Source organism: Danio aesculapii, chromosome 4 (genome assembly GCF_903798145.1).
Source record: "Danio aesculapii chromosome 4, fDanAes4.1, whole genome shotgun sequence".
Lineage (NCBI taxonomy): Eukaryota > Metazoa > Chordata > Actinopteri > Cypriniformes > Danionidae > Danio > Danio aesculapii.
Window position 1 is genome coordinate 25064657 of NC_079438.1, and position 19215 is coordinate 25083871.

Sequence of the window (19215 nt, forward strand, 5' to 3'; positions counted from 1 at the left end):
TTTTTTTCTTCACTTCCGCCTTTAGTGAAGTTTTTTTTTCCCTCTCCGCTGTCGCCACTGGCTTGCATGGTTCGGGATCTGTAGAGCTGCGCATCGTTGGATTTGCTCTTCAGAATTTGGACTCTCAGTAGTGAATATTGAACCACACTGAACTGAGCTCAACTGAACTGAACTTAAACACTATAAACTGAACTACACTGTTCCTATTTACTGTGACCTTTTATGTGAAGCTGCTTTGACACAATCTACATTGTATAAGCGCTATACAAATAAAGGTGAATTGAATTGAAGTTAAAGACTTCAGCCTGAGCGCACAGCCAAAGATGAGGGTTGTCAGAAGTGGGATTCGAACCCACGCCTCCAGGGGAGACTGCGACCTGAACGCAGCGCCTTAGACCGCTCGGCCATCCTGACATGCACTCTTGAATGAGCTGTCTCCTAGGAGCCACATTGCAGCACCATGACATGGAAGCTGGTGTTTCACAGCTTGCCCAACTCTACCAGTCTGCCTCGTTGGCGCAGTAGGCAGCGCGTCAGTCTCATAATCTGAAGGTCGAGAGTTCGAGCCTCACATGGGGCAAGGTGGTACCTTTGGCACACGGAGGTGACCGGGCGGCGCTTAGGTGACCGGCCGGCGTTCTTTATTCCCTTCCGTGCAGTTTATGTTTCCCCTGGGCAAAAAAGGCTACAGCCTCTCTGGAGGGCAATCCCATTGCCTTAAAAATCAACAGCATCCCAAGTCATTCCAAGACAATTTTTTGATCCCCTTTCCGTGCACTTGCATTAAAGCCCACATCTATTGTTTTGTTCTCAAGCTTTTCTGAGTTTCTGTGGACAATGCCTTGATGTTGCGCAAACACCTCAAAACTTGCAGTCTAAAGTGTCCATTAAGGCTGCCAGAGAGTTAAAGACTAGGTTTGTCAGAAGTGGGATTTAAACCCACACCCTCCAGGAGAAACTGCAACCTGAACGCAGAGCCCTAGACTGCTCGGCCATCCTGACATGCATGTGTGGCTGGAGCTGTCTTGTAGAAGCCACACCTCAGCACCGCGAAATGGAAGCTGGCGTTTCACAGCTTGCCCAGCTCCAGCAGTCCGCCTTGTTGGTGCAGTAGGCAGCGTGTCAGTCTCATAATCTGAAAGTTGTGAGTTTAAGCCTCACACGAGGCAGGGTGATTTCCTTTTGGCACACAAGAGCGCATAGGTGACCAGGCGGCGTTCTTCATTCCCTTCCGTGCCGATTATGCTTCCCGGGGGCAAAAAAAGGCTATAGCTCCTCTGGAGGGCATGTGACGTGACGTTCCAAGAACATCTGAGTAATGATGTCAAGATGTTCCAAGAACATCGCCTGAAGCAATGATGGCAAGATGCTCCCATTCCCGTCACATTATCGCTTGACGTTTGACGTAGATCCGTCAAATGTCATGACTTGACGTTGTACGAGGATTCGACGAAAAGCCCTGGCCAATCCATTGCCTTAAAAAATCAACAGCATCTCAGGACAATCCACTACATGGCAGTCCAAGACAATTATTTTGATTCCCTTTTGGTGCACTTGCATTAAAGCCCAGGTCCATTGTTTTGCCAAGAGTTAAAGACTTCAGCCTGAGCGCATAGCGCAAAGATGAGGGGTTGTCAGAAGTGGGATTCGAAACCACGCCTCCAGGGGAGACTGTGACCTGAACGCAGCACCTTAGACCGCTCTGCCATCCTGACATGCACTCTGAATGAAGCTGTCTCCTAGGAGCCACATTGCAGAACCATGACATGGAAGCTGGTGTTTCACAGCTTGCCCAACTCTACCAGTCTGCCTCGTTGGCGCAGTAGGCAGCGCGTCAGTCTCATAATCTGAAGGTCGTGAGTTCGAGCCTCACATGGGGCAAGGTGGTACCTTTTGGCACACGGGAGGTGACCGGGCGGCGCTTAGATTTGACAAAACGCCCTGTGAATCCCATTGCCTTAAAAATCAACAGCATCCCAAGTCATTCCAAGACAATTCTTTTGATCCCCTTTCGGTGCACTTGCATTAAAGCCCACGTCCATTGTTCTGTTCTCAGCTTTTCTGAGTTTCTGTGGACAATGCCTTGATGTTGCGCAAACACCTCAAAACTTGCAGTCTAAAGTGCCCATTAAGGCTGCCAGAGAGTTAAAGACTAGGTTTGTCAGAAGTGGGATTTAAACCCACACCTCCAGGAGAAACTGCAACCTGAACGGTTGGAGCTGTCTTGGAGCTGTCTTGCATTAAAAATCAACAGCATCTCAGGACAGTCCACTACATGGCAGTCCAGACAATTATTTTGATTCCCTTTTGGTGCCACTTGCATTAAAGCCCGTGTCCATTGTTTTGCCAGAAAGTTAAAGACTTCAGCCTGAGCGCACAGCCAAAGATGAGGTTTGTCAGAAGTGGGATTCGAACACACGCCTCCAGGGAGACTGCGACCTGAACGCAGCGCCTTAGACCGCTCGGCCATCCTGACTGCACTTTTTTTTTTTTTTATAATAAGGAATAATAATTTGAAATAAATAAATAATAAGGGAGAAAAAGGGGGGGGGGGCAATTAAGCAAAAGTAAATAATAAACCAGTAAAATAACATATGCTTACACGTCAGCAACACAACTATGTACATGTAGGGAGTGATCCATCCAATTTAGGTAATCTAAAGTCCAGGATTATGGGATGTTGCATAGTTGGTCCATTTTCCCAGAATGAAATAAATTGTTCCATTTTCTGATTTACAATGCGGTAATTTGTTCATTTTATACATTTCCATTGATAATTCCATCCACTCATTTAGAGTAGGGACTTCATGTGACAGCCATTTTTTTGGTAATGCTCTTTTGGACCGCTACCAATAAAATATTCATTAGATATTTATCCCTTTTTAACCATTCCTCAGGTATATTCAAAAAATAGAGTTTTACAATCAAAGGGTTTCACAGATTCAAAAATATTTGTAAGGTATTGTGTATTCTTTCCAATATTTTTAATAGCCGAGCTAGTCCCAGAAAATGTGATAATGATTCGCCTTTTGATTTCCGCATTTCTCCAGCACATAGACAAATTTCCAGCATGATATGATTTCTGGGAGGGTGTGATAAAAAATCTTATTAAACTCTTCCAACCAAAATTCCCTCCATTTCTGTGATTTAGAACATTTCCATTGACACCTCCATATTTTGTCCATTCATCCTCAGTTATAATAATTCCCTCTTCGTTCTCCCACTTACGTTCTAATGTAGGTAGTTGAGTGTGGTTTTAAGATTACAACAACATTTGTAATACCTGGAGATCATTTTACTTTGAAGATCTGACTTATACGCTTTTCTAACAATCCGTTAAGCCGTCCTTGTTTCCAACCCATTTCCATCAGTTTGTTAACAAAATGTCTCATTTGTAGTAGCTATAAAAATCTGGTGCTTCTAATGAATATTTCTCTTTAAGTTCCAAAGCTGTCTAATATACCATGTTCAATAGGGTCACACAGAGCCGTAATCCCTGTGTTAATCAATCTTGAATCGAGTGTCTAATTTATTTGTGTAAATTCTGAGTCATATGCACCACCATTTAAGTGGCATAATCTCATTTTAAGTTTATGTTCTGTTATTATAGATCTCCAAACATTGAGAGTGCATTTTATCCATTGGTTGTCAATAGCCTTAATATGGTCTTGTAGTCCTATCGCCAGGGTTGCCTGTATAGGAATTGAGGATATTCTCTGCTCTATGTTTTTCCATTGGGCTTCATATGATGGGGTTACACCAGCATATTATGATTCCCATCTGTGCTGCACAGAAATAGTCTCTTAGGGAGGGTAATCCCCAGCCCCCTTCTTCTTTGGTTAGCTGTAATGTTTTATAACAAACTCTAGGTTTTTTACCCTGCCATATAAATCTTGATAACATTCTATCCCATTCATTAAAACTGTTTTTGGTTAATTATTATAGGTATGGTCTGGAAAAGGTATAATAATCTAGGTAAGATATTCATTTTTATAGACTCAATACGTGAGCTAAAATCAAAAAAGGGGATTAAATTCCATCTTTCTATATCCTCTTTCATTTTTTTAAGAGTAGGCTGATAGTTACACTCAAATAATTTTGTGAGATCTTTTGGCATAACGATGCCAAGATATTTGAATGATTCTGATTGCCAATTCAACATGAATCTATTTTTAATTTCTCTTGGCACTCTGTAATTGTATGAAAGTATCTGTGGTTTTATTATATTAATCTTATAGCCCGATAGGTGACCAAATATTCAGTGACTGTATTGGTTCCGGTAGTGAATGTGTTGGTTGACTCAGGTATATGAGAATATCATCTGCATAGCAAGCCAATTTGTGTTCTGTTTTTTTTTTAATGTAATTCCTTTAATATCCTCATTCTGTCTAATGTACTGTGTTAATGGTTCTAAATATACGCAAATAGTAATGGTGACCATGCACATCCCTGCCGTGAACCCCTTCTAAAGTAAAAGAGTTTGATAAATATCCATTGATTTTGATCCTTGCTGTGGGTTTATTATATAGGGACTGTATTGTTTTTATAATTGTATAATTAAAACCAAATCTGAGTAATACTCTGTAAAGGAAAATCCAATTGACCGAGTCAATGCTTTTTCAGCATCAATACTTATGATAATTGATTCAGTGTTATTTGTATGTATAAGATTCATTATGGTAGTGTCCTCCTTATATTGTCTTGTGTTCGTCGTTGTCTTATAAAACCTGTCTGATCATTATGTATTTGCATAGGCATAAGTTCTTCCATTCGCTTTGACATAATAGAGGTAAAAAGTCTATAGTCCACATTTAGAACAGATATGGTCTGAAAGACCCACATTCCATTTGATCTTTGCCTTCTTTTGGGTACGGCTGATATTATTGCCTCCTTCCAGCTAGGTGGGGTTTGTGCTTGTTTAGAACCCAATTTATGTAGGAAGCATGATAGGAGTTAGTTGATTTCTAAATTGCTTATACCATTCTGTTGTATAGCCATCTGAGTCCAGGTGATTTGCCTGTTTAAGTTATTAATTGCAAGTTTTAATTCCTCCTCAGTTATATCAAGGGTCATTCTTCTATTTTGTTCTTCATTAATGTAGGTAATTTTATGGAATTCAAGTAATTATCAATTTGAGTCACATCTCCCCCGGAGCTCTAGAATGTAGAGTTTTATAATATTCTTTAAAAACTTCCTGAATTTCATTTTGTTGTTTCTTATCGTTTTGGTTTTGGGGTCTCTAATTTTGTGAATTGCTGTTTTTTCTTCTTCAATTTCCAAGCCAATATTTTCATAGCAGTAGATCCACCTTCATAGTACCTCTGTTTTAGAACATTAATTCTTCTTTATCTCTTGTGTAGCCAAATCATTAATTTTGCCTCTAGTTTTCTTAATTTCATCTAGTATGTTTTGAGCTAAACTCACCTTGTGTCGTTTTTCTAACTCCTTAACTTATCGTGTAGCTCATCTAGCATTTTTTCTCCTTTTTTTCTTGTATGAAGATATTGCTATGAGTTTACTCTTAATACGGCCTTCAGGAAATCCCAAAAAATAGGAGGCGAGACTCACCATTATCATTCAAATCCAGATAGGAACTAATTTCTTTTTTAACTTGTTCCTTAAAACAGGGGTCATTGAACAAGCTTATGTTTAGTTTCCATGTAGTGTTCTTTGGTTGTAGGTCAAAATCAATGGATAAATATACAGGTGTAATGGTTCACTTATATCTATTGTTCCAATTTCACAAGTGTGTATTTTATCTTTATCTTTCCAACATTATAAATAGTCTATTCTGGTATATAAAGAGGGTGGGGCAGAATAATGGGTGTATCTCTTCTGTTAGGATAAAAATCTCTCCATACATCGATCAGACCAATGTCCTCAAATAGTGGTTTTAATCTTATTGTACAAACGGTTTCTTGTCATAACTTTTACCCTTCGAAGAAGTCTAATTTTGGGTTTTCAATGTACATTTAAATCGCCCAGACATATAAACAATAACTCCTCGTCTATGTCCTGTTTTATAAGATGAGAAAAATACATTTGAGAAACCTAGTTTCTTCAATTTTTCATGCTCTTTATCATTTAAATGAGTTTCCTGTAGGTATACTATGTGAGCTGTTCCTTCTTCATTTTGTTAGAATCTTGTTACGTTTGATTGGATTTAACACCCCGTTGACATTATAGATATGATTTTAACTTTTCCTTACCCATATTTATCTGAAGACCATATGTTTATGAATTGGCTATAAAGAACTCAACTGGTTCACTCCCTGAACAAATATGAACTACAAAATATATAGAACTCATAACAAGTAGCGGTATGATTCCAAGGCTGGGGTCTCTAACCTATGACCCATAATTGGGCTAGAAAAAACATCTAGCTGTGGGGGGAAGTCTATTTTCCATGTAGATATGGGGCCCCCGTTGCAGCATTTATTAGAGTCTGTGTGCATTTCACTCCTTGTGTATCCTCCCTTGTGCATATTCTCATTCATATAGGAAGAAAGACTCATGGGAAACTAAATGCGAGTAGGAAGAGAAAAAAAACAAACAAAAAAAAAAACAGTAATATTGCACTGATATATGCTCATCAAACTAAATATAGCACCACCTTTTCAGGGTTTGCATAGCTCACCAGATATTTAGAGTTAGTTTACATTTAAAGTTCATCTGAAGGGGATAAGGGTTGTCTTCTAAAAACTTGCAGCCTCTCCCTAATGTTCCTCTCTCGTTCATCTTCTGTCTCCTGTGGTTTCAATCCTCTCATCATCTCCCAAGCAGTACGGGATAGCTGTTCAGCGAGGCTTTCTTTCGGCGTGATGACATTAACGGGCAGTCCTCTGTCCTTCATATCTGAAGTCGCCTCCTCTGCCGTCTCATAAAATCGTGTCCCATCCTCGTAAAACACCTGAAGTTTAGCCGGGAACGGGGTCTGGAAGCGTATCTGCTTCTGTTTTAATACTAGTTTCGCCTCAGTATATTCCTTGCGTTTCTGCCAAACCGTCGGAGAGTAATCTTGATCAAAGTATATCGGTCTTTCATTCCAGAGCACCTTTTTTCCCCAGGCTTTGCGTAGGATCTCTTCTTTAATTTTGTAGCGGTGGAATTTGATTATTATTGACCGCGGCCTTTCTTGTCTTCTACCTGTTGGTTTCGGGGCCAACGCATGATGAGCTCTCTCAATACCGATATCTTGGTCGCGGAATATCCAGCACGTCAGGTAGAAATTTCTCTATAAACTGAGTCATCGATGCCCCCTCGGCTCCCTCGGGCACATTGTAGATCCTTATATTTTCCCGCCGTGACCTCCCTTCTTGGTCGAGCAGTTTATTTTCTTGTTGATTTATCACTTTATCATTTTGCTCATTACCTGTTCCATGTCTTGGACCCGGTCTTCTGCTTTTCCAATTCGCGTTTCCGCCTCCGCTATTTTTTGATTGACACTAGTGAGTTCGGTAATGATCTCACTTAGTTGTTGTTTTGTGTCTTTACGAAAGTCCCTTATCTCCTCCAGAACTTTTGTCAGACCTTGCCGCATCACTCAGGTGGGTAGCGTTGTTAGCATTGGCTTGCTATCTGGTCCATGTGCGTGGGAGCCGTTGTCTACGTTTTCTTCGTGAAAAGTTTCTCCTGCAGTGCACTTTTGTTTCCGTCCTTCTTCCATACTTGCCCCACTTATCAAACAAAACAAGTCAAGAAAATTATATTTTTGATGATTTACTGGGCTTGTAAACGATTTCTCCGAGGAGTCGCTGTTTAAGCTGCCATTCAAAGAGATGACGTCACCGGAAAACCCGACAAAGTATTTTTTAATCCACTAAGTCTAAGTGTTTAAAGCAGAAAATCTCAACATTCTAAACAAATAATCTGATGGGTATTTTGAGCTAAAACTAAACAGACACATTCTGGGGACACAAAAGACTTTTCTTAAATCTTGAAAAGGGGGTAAAATAGGTGCCCTTTAAGTAAAAAGTACCCATTACTACTACATGATTTAGTTTCACTAGCTGGGTCATTATAACTATAAAGTGCCTTTGATGTCCCACAAGATTGCATCAGTCCTATATGAACATAATGCACAATAATGAAACTCTGATGTTTTGATTATAATTGGTTAACTTTTATACACATGCAGGTAAAATTATAAGTGTTTTGAAATATGTTTTTGTCTGTTTTTGCCAAATTCTTTCATTGAATAGATGTGATTTTGTCATGTCCCACACACTGCTCACACAACTTCAGTGAGTCTAAAAAGTAGGTAAATTAGTTCAAATTAAAAAGATTTTTTAAATATTCTTATTATATTTAACAAATTATTTGACAAAAAAAAAAGTCATTTTAATAACTTTGATTTTGTTTTCATAACATTATAATCATTTTGCACGTGTCCTTGAAATTGCTGTCCACCCTGTCATGATGTGGCCCCTTTAAGAAACCCTCTGATGTACACATTGGCATCCCCGTGCCCATTTTGCTTTTCTTCAGAGGAGGTTTAATCATCTGCTGTGCACAAAGTAAATGTTTCGTATTTTTCCTCATATTGTTTGAAAATGAATGTTGTCAAGCTTAACTGTCATAGTGAAATATTAATTTTTATAAAAACTTTCAGAAATTAAAAATATAGCTTTTAAACCGTGTACAAAGACCTTAAATAGGGAAACACTTTACAGCTGCAGGTAAAACCTGTGTTGAATGCTGTCTTTAGCCAAAAATGTCCTCCTTGTCATTTGTCCATCCTGTTACAAATCTTTCCATGACAGGGTGGACATATATGCATTGTTATTGAAACTTTATTTATTTATTGAATATTTTATTGTGAATTAGTGAATGGTTTTACATTACAACACTTATACACACACACACATGCTGCAGCTGACTGCTTCTGCAGAGGATGCTGGGTAAATCTCTCCTCAGTCTTTAGCACAGTTTCACTGATGATCCAGAATAAACCATAAACCCAGCACAGAGCAGCTCAGTGAATGTGGTCTGGACTGAGTGGATGACCCTCATTGTGTCTCTATAGATGTTGTAGAAGATCAGAGTTCCTGCACTGTGATCCACAAACACTCCTATTCTCCTGCTGAGCGGCTTTACTGGGAGACCAGTGTGTGTGTTATTGTGTTTGAATGTGAAACTGGAGGAATCACAGCGCAAACTCCAGGACTGAGCATTACATCCAAACACACACTCAACACCATTTCCCTTCCTCCTGATGCTCTTATATAACACTGATATTTCCACAACACCATCTCCACTCCAGTCAGTCTCCCAGTAATAGCGTCCACACACACTCTCTCTGCACAAAACCTGAGGATGAACATCAAATCGGTCTGGATGATCAGGATACGGCTGTTTCTCTCTCACACGCTTTACCTCTCTGTTCTCCTCAGACAGGATGAGTTCAGTGTTTGCTGTGTTTGGATCCAGTGTAAGAAGACAGACATCTGAACACAAGAACACACAAATTTATAACCACAGCTGTGTGTGTGTGCGTGTGTGTGTGTGCGCGCGCATGTGTGTGTAGTCCTACATTTGCATGGTCCTGCTGTAATCCTCGTCTCTCCTCCATGATCCAGACTGTAATCGCACACACATATTTAGTCAGTAAACAATCATCAGCTTATAACACACACACACACACAGATCTCTTTGTCAGTGGGGTAAGATGGTCTTCCTTGTGTCTTGACATGTTCAGTGTGATTTATATTCTCCTTCTTCGTCCTGTTTCAGTTGTGATCAGAGCTTTGACATGTTGATGAGGAAACAATACTTGAACCCAACACTTGAACCTGCACACCCCTCTGTAAATGTGCAGCTGCGCCCCCTTGTATGCTTATGACAAGAGCTGTTGCCTATTTCTGCTTTATAAAGCATATAGTTAGAACTATAGTAGCCTTCTTACCTGTTGTAAATCACTCTGGCCTCAAACCATTTACTGGAATCTTCTAGAAATACGTTTTCAGCAACACTTTATAATAACGACACACTATCAACCATTATTAAGCATTAGCATATAGTGAATTCCTTATTTATTAAGCATTAGCATATAGTGAATTCCTTATTTATTAAGCATTAGCATATAGTGAATTCATTATTTATTAAGCATTAGCATATAGTGAATTCATTATTTATTAAGCATTAGCATATAGTTATTTTATTATCTATTAATCATTAACTCTACATTAATAGATGACACAGTTGTGCTCATTTTGTGTTCAGCCTTAGTTTGTGTTTTCTCTCCCACACTTTGTTTACGTTTGGTTGTTCAGTTAATAAAACCCCTAGACCGATCTGTTTGTGTTCTTCCTTATTTAATATTGTGACCATCCTCGTAACAATGATAAACCGCTGTGAGTTTCGTTATAATCAATATGAATAATCAGATCAAGCTGAATACAATCTTACATCAACAACACATGACAAGCAACGCGTTGATAAGAACAAATCATCATATTAGATAACAAACAACCCAACTAGTTGTTTAGCACATGTGCAATGCTGCTGTTATGTTAACACATGTAATATTTGTCCCGAGGCGATTTAAAGCAAAATACACAATGACACTCAAACATATCTACAATGATAAGGAACATGGTTACTTACTGAGATATTAACGCACAGCAATACCACATGAAGAAAGGACGGAAGGAATAAACAACGTGAGGAAAGCTCTATTATAGTGCACTGGGCAAGTATGAACAAGTTCCGCCCACGCATGTGCGAGGCAGACAGTTCTGTACAATTACGTAATTTATCGGCTTAAAGACAACGGACTAATTTAGACATCGGATCGATAAAATAAAAGACAAAATAGTAAAATAAACTACCCCGAGGGGGAAAACACTAACAAAATAGATAAACAAACAAACAAAACAAACTAGACTGGGCAGGCTGGCAGGGTTTAGGACTAGAACACATCAGGACAAGGCAACATACGACGACGAACTGGCACAGGACAGCAGTCATGAGGGGAATATAAGCAGAAGTAAATTAACACACAAACAGGTGAACATAATAAACTAATAATGGGTTAACAAGGAGGGTGGGACTAGACAATAGACAGGAGAGCACTTGACACAAAGAGACAACACAAGCCATGTGCTCACATAAAACGAGACTAGAACACGCAGCCAATGAGAGAACTCATTAACCACATGTTCATATGTCATGACAAGACAAGCACAACACAACAAAAGCACGCGACCACAATGTAAACGCAGAGCCACGTGCTTAGACAACACCAACATAAACAGTCGCAGGACACGAGCACACGAAAACACCTTACCGTGCGCTCACACATAAGCAACGCACATGTTTCATCTCAACACCAACCGAAACCAAAATCAAACCAGACTGAGACACTGAGAATGAAACAGCGCGATGCCGACAGAACAGAATAAAACACAAACACGAGTACAAGAGCGCGTGTCATCAAGCGGTAGCGCGCACTCATGACGGCGTGCACACAGAGACACACACAACGACAGAAAACAAGAGCTTGACCCGAGTAAACTCGAGCCGAGCACAACAGGACAGGACAACACAGAGCCAGTGTCCAGACTCTGCCACCAAAATAAGAATTTACAAGACCAGAGTGGCAGAACCCTGACACAACTATACTGTATGCGCTTAATTGTTACAGAAATAATTATAAATAACCTAATATTTTTATAAGTTAGGTCATAAATAAGAAGTGCAAATGAATATGAATGCATGTTTTTTTGGCTTTTCATGCTATATAAATAGTGTGATTACCACAACTAATTATAGCAACCAAAATAACAACTAATTTTAAAACAAGAAGTTGAAGAGCCCAACTAAAGCAGATGCTGACCTCCATCATGGTGACTTCAAATGAACAACAGAAATTTCATGAAGAACTTTTGTTCACGTGACAAAGTCAAAAATAAGTGAAGCTCCTGATGTTTGTGGAGTTGTGAGATTTTGAGAATTATTATTGCGTAATTATTTTTATTTTCATTAATTGTTATTTTATTTAGAGTTTTATTCTCAGTTAATTTCATCTTTGGTTTTGGCTGTGTTTTGTGTTTTTCTTTCCTTGAGTGATTCTGCTGTTAACAGTTGTTCATCAATAATTCTTAATCCACCTTTAATTAGACACTTAATTATCTCATTAACTTCATCACTGTGTTCAACCCTCTGTAGTGAGGACACTAGTGAGGAGTTTGCTGAGGTGGTTGTGAGGGGTTAAATATGTGAAATGTATTTTTAACAGAAATATTCTGTAAACTGAATTTATGAATGTAAAATGTTAAAAACAGTAGTTTACTGGCAACCACAGCTGCTGCTATAAATATACACCAGATTATTCGCTATCTGTCTTGATGTAACAGGGTTAAAATAACGTTTAATTGTCTTTCACCAAAAAGTGTTCTTTTGTTTATTTTGTGGTTGTTGGGAGACCTCTTGTGGCAACAGTGTGTACTTGGTTCTTTCACCTTTCACCTGCAAAGCAGAAGCTTTCACCTACAGCAGAAATGGTTGCTGAATGCAGTGAGGCGGTAGGTAAAATGTGCTCCAGCGAAAATGTGACAAATTCTGTATTGTAACACATGTTAATAACACATACAAGCCCAAAATGAACATTAAGTGAAGTTTTATATCAATCTATCAAGTGGTTGCCGTGTGTGACCAACTTTGTGTGGTTTAATTTGCTCATGTTATGTGTAGCTGGAAAGATACAATTATTATGAGCAGGGGTGAATTCTTACTTTTTGTTTGGTTTTTTTAGATGCATGTTTAAATGCATACTGTTGCCAGAGGATATACATTCTTGTTACAGGTATGTTGAACTTTTGTATATAAATAATGTTTTGTTAAAATGACTTTATGTGGCAACACAGCAGAAATGGTTGCTGAACGCAGAAAGGCGATGCATGCTTAAATGCATACTGTTGCCAGTGGATATATATTTCTATATAAAACAGTTCTTTGTGTCTGTGATTTGTGTGTCATCTGGAAGAGAAGAGTTACATCGATGCAGAAATCACCAAAACAAAAACATGTATATGCTCCACATACTTGAGTTTGTCCAGTGTGTAGTTTGGATCCTCCAGTTGTTCAGAGAGCAGCTTGACTCCTGAATCTCCTGGATGATTGTAGCTCAGATCCAGCTCTCTCAGGTGTGAGGGGTTTGAACTCAGAGCTGAAGACAGAAAACCACAGCCTTCCTCTGTCACCATACAGCCAGACAATCTACAAAAACACACACAAACAGTCATAAGCGGAGGGATAACAAACTCCAGGGTAAGGCTAATATATGCGCTGCCCTTTAATGCATTTAAAAAGATTTTGCGACCGTCCAAGAAGAGGTTTTAACAAAAGCACCGCCTATCAATAAATATCTAAAATATTCAACATGCACAATAAATTAGTTTATTATCTAACCCACTGATCTACACTACCGGTCAAAAGTTTGGGGTCTTTATTTATTTTTTATTATCATTACTTTTATTTAAAAATCAAATTAAAATTATTCTGTTCATCAAGACAGCATTTATTAAATATTTAAAAGTTGTTAAATATTTATTTATTACTTACTGTATGCAGTTTCAAATGAAATTATTACTCCTTGTTGCTTTTATTTCTATTACCAATAATAATCGTAATAATAATTAATATTAGAGAGGACGCAGCCCTTACAATTCTTCCGCCCTAGGCGGCCACCTAGGTCGCCTCTGGACACGGTGGCCCTGAGAATACGAAATCATTCTCTTTTTCACGAGGCCAATCGAAAACCAGACTTGTAATTCAGCAATAAATATTTGACCTTTAAAATGTAACACTCCAAATGATTGCCTAAACAAGATTACTACAGGCTAGACTACGCTACAATGAAACTACCAATTTCATTTAACACGTTAAACCAGTGTAATATATTATTATACCCCTCTCGTAATACTTATTTGTCATTTTATTACTTATGTCATTGACCAGCAAATCAGAATAGTCCGCTGGCCAGCAATTTTGGTTTGGTTTTCAGAGCAGCTGCGAACTCCATTTTTAAAAAGCCGCGCATCAGTGCAACGTGTGGGGTTAGACAGTTCCATTTCTGTGCAGAGGGGACTTTAAATTTGATTAACAAACTTACATTAGCTAAAGTGTTGTGTTAATCATCAACATTACATTACATTCATATTACGCCTTACACCGGTTACATGTTATCAATGCATTTTTTTTCTTTGCTGCTATCTCCGTGGTCTTCCCCAGCCTTACACACGCTCCGCCTATGCAAACAGTCCACGTCACATTAGTTTGACAGCCAATGTCACTAACACACAGTCACCTGTGCAGAAGCTGATATTTGCTCTAGTTTTAGTCACAAAAGCAAATACGGAAACACTTTACTTGAAGGGGTGTTCATAAGACTGTCATGACACCTTTATAATTATGTTGTGATATGAATATGGATGAGATGTTATGAATGCTTAAGACAATTGTCATTAAGTCTCATTAGCTCAGTTATGCCATTATAAATACAGAGATGACATTGTTTGCTGTCTGTGTTGTGTAACTTGACATTGCCAAGCCAACTTCATAAATCTGTCATAAACATAATTGTCATGAGGTCATTAGAATTGTGTCATGAATTGTTTTATGATCATTTCTTTTAGTGGAAAAAATCAAATTTGTCATTAAAATTTCACAATAAAACTGTCAGTTTGCTTTCAAATAAATGTAAAACAGCATCATGAATGTTTAATGACATTAATTACATTATAATGACGCTGTTATAAAATTCATGACACAATTATAATGTCCACTAGAGAATAATGTTTATGGCCACATATTTACATTGAGTGATCAAACAGGTGCAGAAGTTTCTGTACTGGCTCTGCTACCTGACCCTCTAGTGCAGTGGTTCTCAAACGGTGGGCACGAGTAGGCTACAGGATGGGAGGAAAAGAACGGAAAAAAAACAATGTGCAAATTTGTGATCTTTGTTCGGATTCATCGGATCTATTTTCGCTGCTAAAATAGACCAAAACAGTCATTATTTCATCAAAAATATATAATATAATTAAACATTTTATACAATATATAAAATATACCGGGATTCCGAAGCGGTGATTTGACTGACATGAAAAGTGACCAATCACAGTTGACCTTGTCTAGTTTTGCGTGAAACGTAAGGGTGGGAACAAAGGCCTGTCTGTGTTACAGTGTCAGAAAATAACAACTTATAAACAAATGTTTTATTGGATTAATGCTTTTCGGATGTTTTCACTATAGAGATGTCTTTGTTATTAGCAAGAGTAATTAAACCGCGGACATCCTGCCATTTTGACGATCTACACGTTTCGCTCTCTTTTCTCCGACGGCAAATTTACTCGCCTCTAACCTGTCACGCTTCTGAAGCCTGGTTTAATACAGTCTGAATGTCGGCATAGGAATGCGGGTATTGCGTAACTATTAATTACTGCAAATGTCGCGAGTGCTTTATTTTAACACGAGAGCGCAGTCATGTATGTTAATTGTTAAAACTGGATATGCGAGGTCTTGAATAGGCTTTTTCAAATGAACTGCAAGTGCTCTCTTATCATCGCGTGTGTGTTCTCAGACTGTATACAATTGCGATCGCTTAGAAGTAGAAATTATTTATCTTTGCTCCTTGACTAAACTTAAAACTAAACTTTAAAAACTATCAAGAATTTAAAATTAGATTGATGCATGGCCAATGACAATGCTAACGAACTTATTTGGCTGTATTATGAAGTGAAACTTAGTTTAGCAGAACTTTTAGCAAAGGTGGAAATTTTTTATTTCTTCACGACAAAATAAATATGCTAGAAATGTTTCTGGATGAGGTATATGTGTGATTTATACATAATAGCGGTATTCTGCTCTGTCTGAAAGCATCACTAAATTGTGCAGGCATTACAGGTCAAACAATCTGTTGTTACATTTATCAAAATAAACAATAAGGCTCTTAAAACACTGCTTTGAGAAATGTAGTGTTGTCATATTTTAAATACCTCAAGTGAAACGAAGTCATTTGTTTTATTATTTTATTACTGAGTGTTCTTGTCTTTTTTGTAAATTATTTTAGTTTAAGATCAAGTGTAAAATAAAATATTGTATAGACAACATTAAGCAACTAATAAAAACAGTGTAAAATATGTAAATAAAACCCTAAATTAAAATCTCATAACATAATAATATAAATAATATATAAATAAATACTGGGGCCACAACAGCAATAAACTGGCTTTAAAATGATGACTTTTCGGTTTATAGTTTGATTATTTGAAGTGAGTGCACAAAACAGCTCTTTTAAGACATGCTGCAAAAATCCCAGAGAAGATGAATCAATGATGTTATGAGCTGAAATTTCACAGACACTTGAGATAAATATTATATCTGGTAAAAACAGGTGCCCTTTAAAACCAAGACTTTTCTCATATTTGACATCACTTCACACTTGAAAATAAAATACATGGCAAAAATAAAATACATGGCAGCATTTTTTTTCTCATGTCATCATTCTTTGTGGTATTTTCAATGTAAAAGTAAAATGTGGCAGCATTTATTTTAGAGAAACTGTCTTTTTTTATTTTACCTCAGTGTCTCCAGTTTACAGTGTTGACTCTTCAGTCCATCAGAGAGAAGCTTCACTCCTGAATCCTGCAGGTCATTGTTACTCAGGTCCAGTTCTCTCAGGACACAGTTTGAGGATTGTAGAGCTGAAGACAAACTCTCACAGCACCGAACAGTGAGATTACAGCCCTGTAGCCTGTGTAGAAGAAAAACAGAAATAATGAATTAATAACAGAAATAATTTTGTGTTTATCTAGCTGGGGTAATCCAGAGCAGAAACAAAAACAATTAAATGTTGTCTTTTAATTTGAGCAAAGGTAAAAACAATATATGGACTATGTAAATACTGAATTTAAGGGAGAATCCAAGGCTGTAAAATAAACATAAAAGTTTTCTTTAGTTAACAATTCACAATTTTGTGTGATAATTAATAATTAGTTATTATTCAAAACTTAAAATCAATATTTTATATCCCTTTTTCAAGCTCATGTTAACGTATTAGAGCTGTCAGTTTTGAAATGCACACTATCTATATTTCACAGTTCAATGTGTTTACAGAAATGAGAGATTATATTATTGTATTGTGTAAAAATAGTCAAAGCATTGAAAAGAAAGTCTAAAAATGGAGTAAACATAAGGAGAACAGATATTGTATACAGCAGGAGATCAGTAATACATATTTGATGTGAAAGCACAAATAGTCTGTGCTGTTTCTGCCCTGCATGCATATAACTTATGGGTCGCAGATGTGTTGCAAATCGATGTGTGAAATGAGCATAAGTGTAGACATAAACTCTTACAGTGCTCTACTAGTGTTTTTGACCACTGGTATCAGCCTCATCAGTGCTTCATCAGACCTTCTGTATTTCTGCAGTTCAAACTTCTCTTGAGTCTCTTCTGACATCAGGAGCACGAACATCAGACCCGACCACTGAGCAGAGGACAGATCCTGTGCTGTAAGATTTCCTGAGCTCAGACTCTTCTGGAGTTCCTCCACAAAGTCATCCTTCAGTTCATTCAGACAGTGGAAGAGGTTGATGGTCCTCTCTGCTGATTTCGTCTTCTCTATTTTCTTTTTAATATAGTCAGTCGTGTCTTTGATCTTGTCAGTTTTAAGCATCAGTCCTGGCAGGAGCTGCTTCAGGTTACTCTGATTAGACTCCAGTGAGAGACCCAGCAGGAACCGGAGGAAAAGGTCCAGGTGTCCGTTCTTGCTTTGTAAAGTCTTCTTGACTGCATCCTTATGAAGTTGAAACAGGGTCTTTGTAGACAGTTTCCGTGTCAGTTCATTTTTCCTGGAATCAAGAAATGGATTTGCTTTCTTGTCTTTGTAAGTGAAAAACACATAGAGAGCAGCAATGAACTCCTGAACGCTGAGATGTACAAAACTGTAAACCTGTTCCCCTGAAAAGGGGTTTTTCCTCCTGAAACATTTCGAGTACATAATCCAGAGAACACAGACCCTTCCTTGACATCTAGGCCACACTTCTCCAGATCTGTTTGTAGAATATCAGTTGTCCTTCCTCCAGCTGTTAAAGGCCAGTTCCCCAAGCTTCAGAACAATGTCATCAAAAGACCTGGCATTGGCTTCAGGTTCAGAATCATTGCTGTATTTTTCTTTCATCTGTTGCTTTTGAGACAGTAAGAAGTTGATGTACATCTCTGTGAGAGTTGTGGGTGTTTTTTCATTGCTCTTTTGACCCAGCAAACGCTGAAGAACAGTGAGAGAGATCCAGCAGAAGACGGGGATGTGGCACATAATATACAGACTCCTAGATTTCTTGATGTGGCCGATGATGTTTCCAGCAACCCCAGGACTGCTGTTTTTGATGAAGTACTGCTCCTTCTGCTCATCATTGAATCCTCGCACCTCTGTCACCTGATCAATGTAGTTTTGGGGTATCAGACTAGCTGCTGCTGGTCTGGATGTAATCCAGATGAGGGAAGAGCGTAGCAGCTGTCTCTTTAAGAGATGTGTTATTATCTCACTCACTGTCATTTCCTTATCAACATCTGTAAATCCATCATCCTCCTTAAAGTTCAATTGAAAGCGGTATTCATCCAGTCCATCAAAGATAAACATGACCTTACCTTGTTCTTCAGGAAGAGAGATCAGTCCTCCAGGTCTACTAAAGAAGTACTTGTTAAGCAGACCTATGAGACTGTACTTTTCTTCTTTAATCAGATTCAGTCTACGGAACGGCAGTGGAAATATGAAGAGTATTTCCTGATTGTCTTTTCCTTCAGCCCAGTCAAGGATGAATTTGTTGACAGACACAGTCTTTCCCACTCCTGCGATCCCCAGTGTCAGGACTCTTCTGTTTTTTCGATCTTTGTCAGGCTGAACTTTAAACATGTCATTACACTTGATTGGTTTATCCTTGGCTGTCTGTTGGTTGTGTTTTAACTGCATCTGTATCACCTCATGGTCATTCTCTCTTCCTCCAATCTCGTTCTCCACCACATATAGATCAGTGTAAATATCATCCAGGCACTTCTGACAACCCGTCTGTGAATTACCAATTAATATCTGCTCATATTCCTCCTTTAATTTGTCCTTTAGTTCATGGCTGGTGTTTGTGTAATCAAGAGGAGAAGATTTACAGTTCTCTGGAGCTGCACCTTTAAAAGAGAGAGGGAAAAGTTGTAAAACAT

The 19215-nt window shown here is 38.3% G+C and overlaps 4 non-coding genes and 2 pseudogenes across 4 annotated transcripts; 2 read left to right on the plus strand and 4 right to left on the minus strand.

Moving 5' to 3' along the window:
• The window catches only part of LOC130222311 (zinc finger protein 850-like), a 535728-nt pseudogene that overhangs the window by 359431 nt on the left and 157082 nt on the right, over positions 1–19215 (minus strand).
• On the minus strand, positions 332–414 carry trnal-cag (transfer RNA leucine (anticodon CAG)). Its single transcript has one exon. It is a non-coding gene; the product is annotated as a tRNA-Leu (tRNA).
• Positions 508–580, plus strand: trnam-cau (transfer RNA methionine (anticodon CAU)). Its single transcript has one exon. It is a non-coding gene; the product is annotated as a tRNA-Met (tRNA).
• Positions 1809–1881, plus strand: trnam-cau (transfer RNA methionine (anticodon CAU)). The gene has a single exon. It is a non-coding gene; the product is annotated as a tRNA-Met (tRNA).
• trnal-cag (transfer RNA leucine (anticodon CAG)) lies at positions 2395–2476 on the minus strand. Its single transcript has one exon. It is a non-coding gene; the product is annotated as a tRNA-Leu (tRNA).
• LOC130222306 (NACHT, LRR and PYD domains-containing protein 3-like) overlaps positions 8775–19215 on the minus strand; it is a 33429-nt pseudogene continuing 22988 nt past the window's right edge.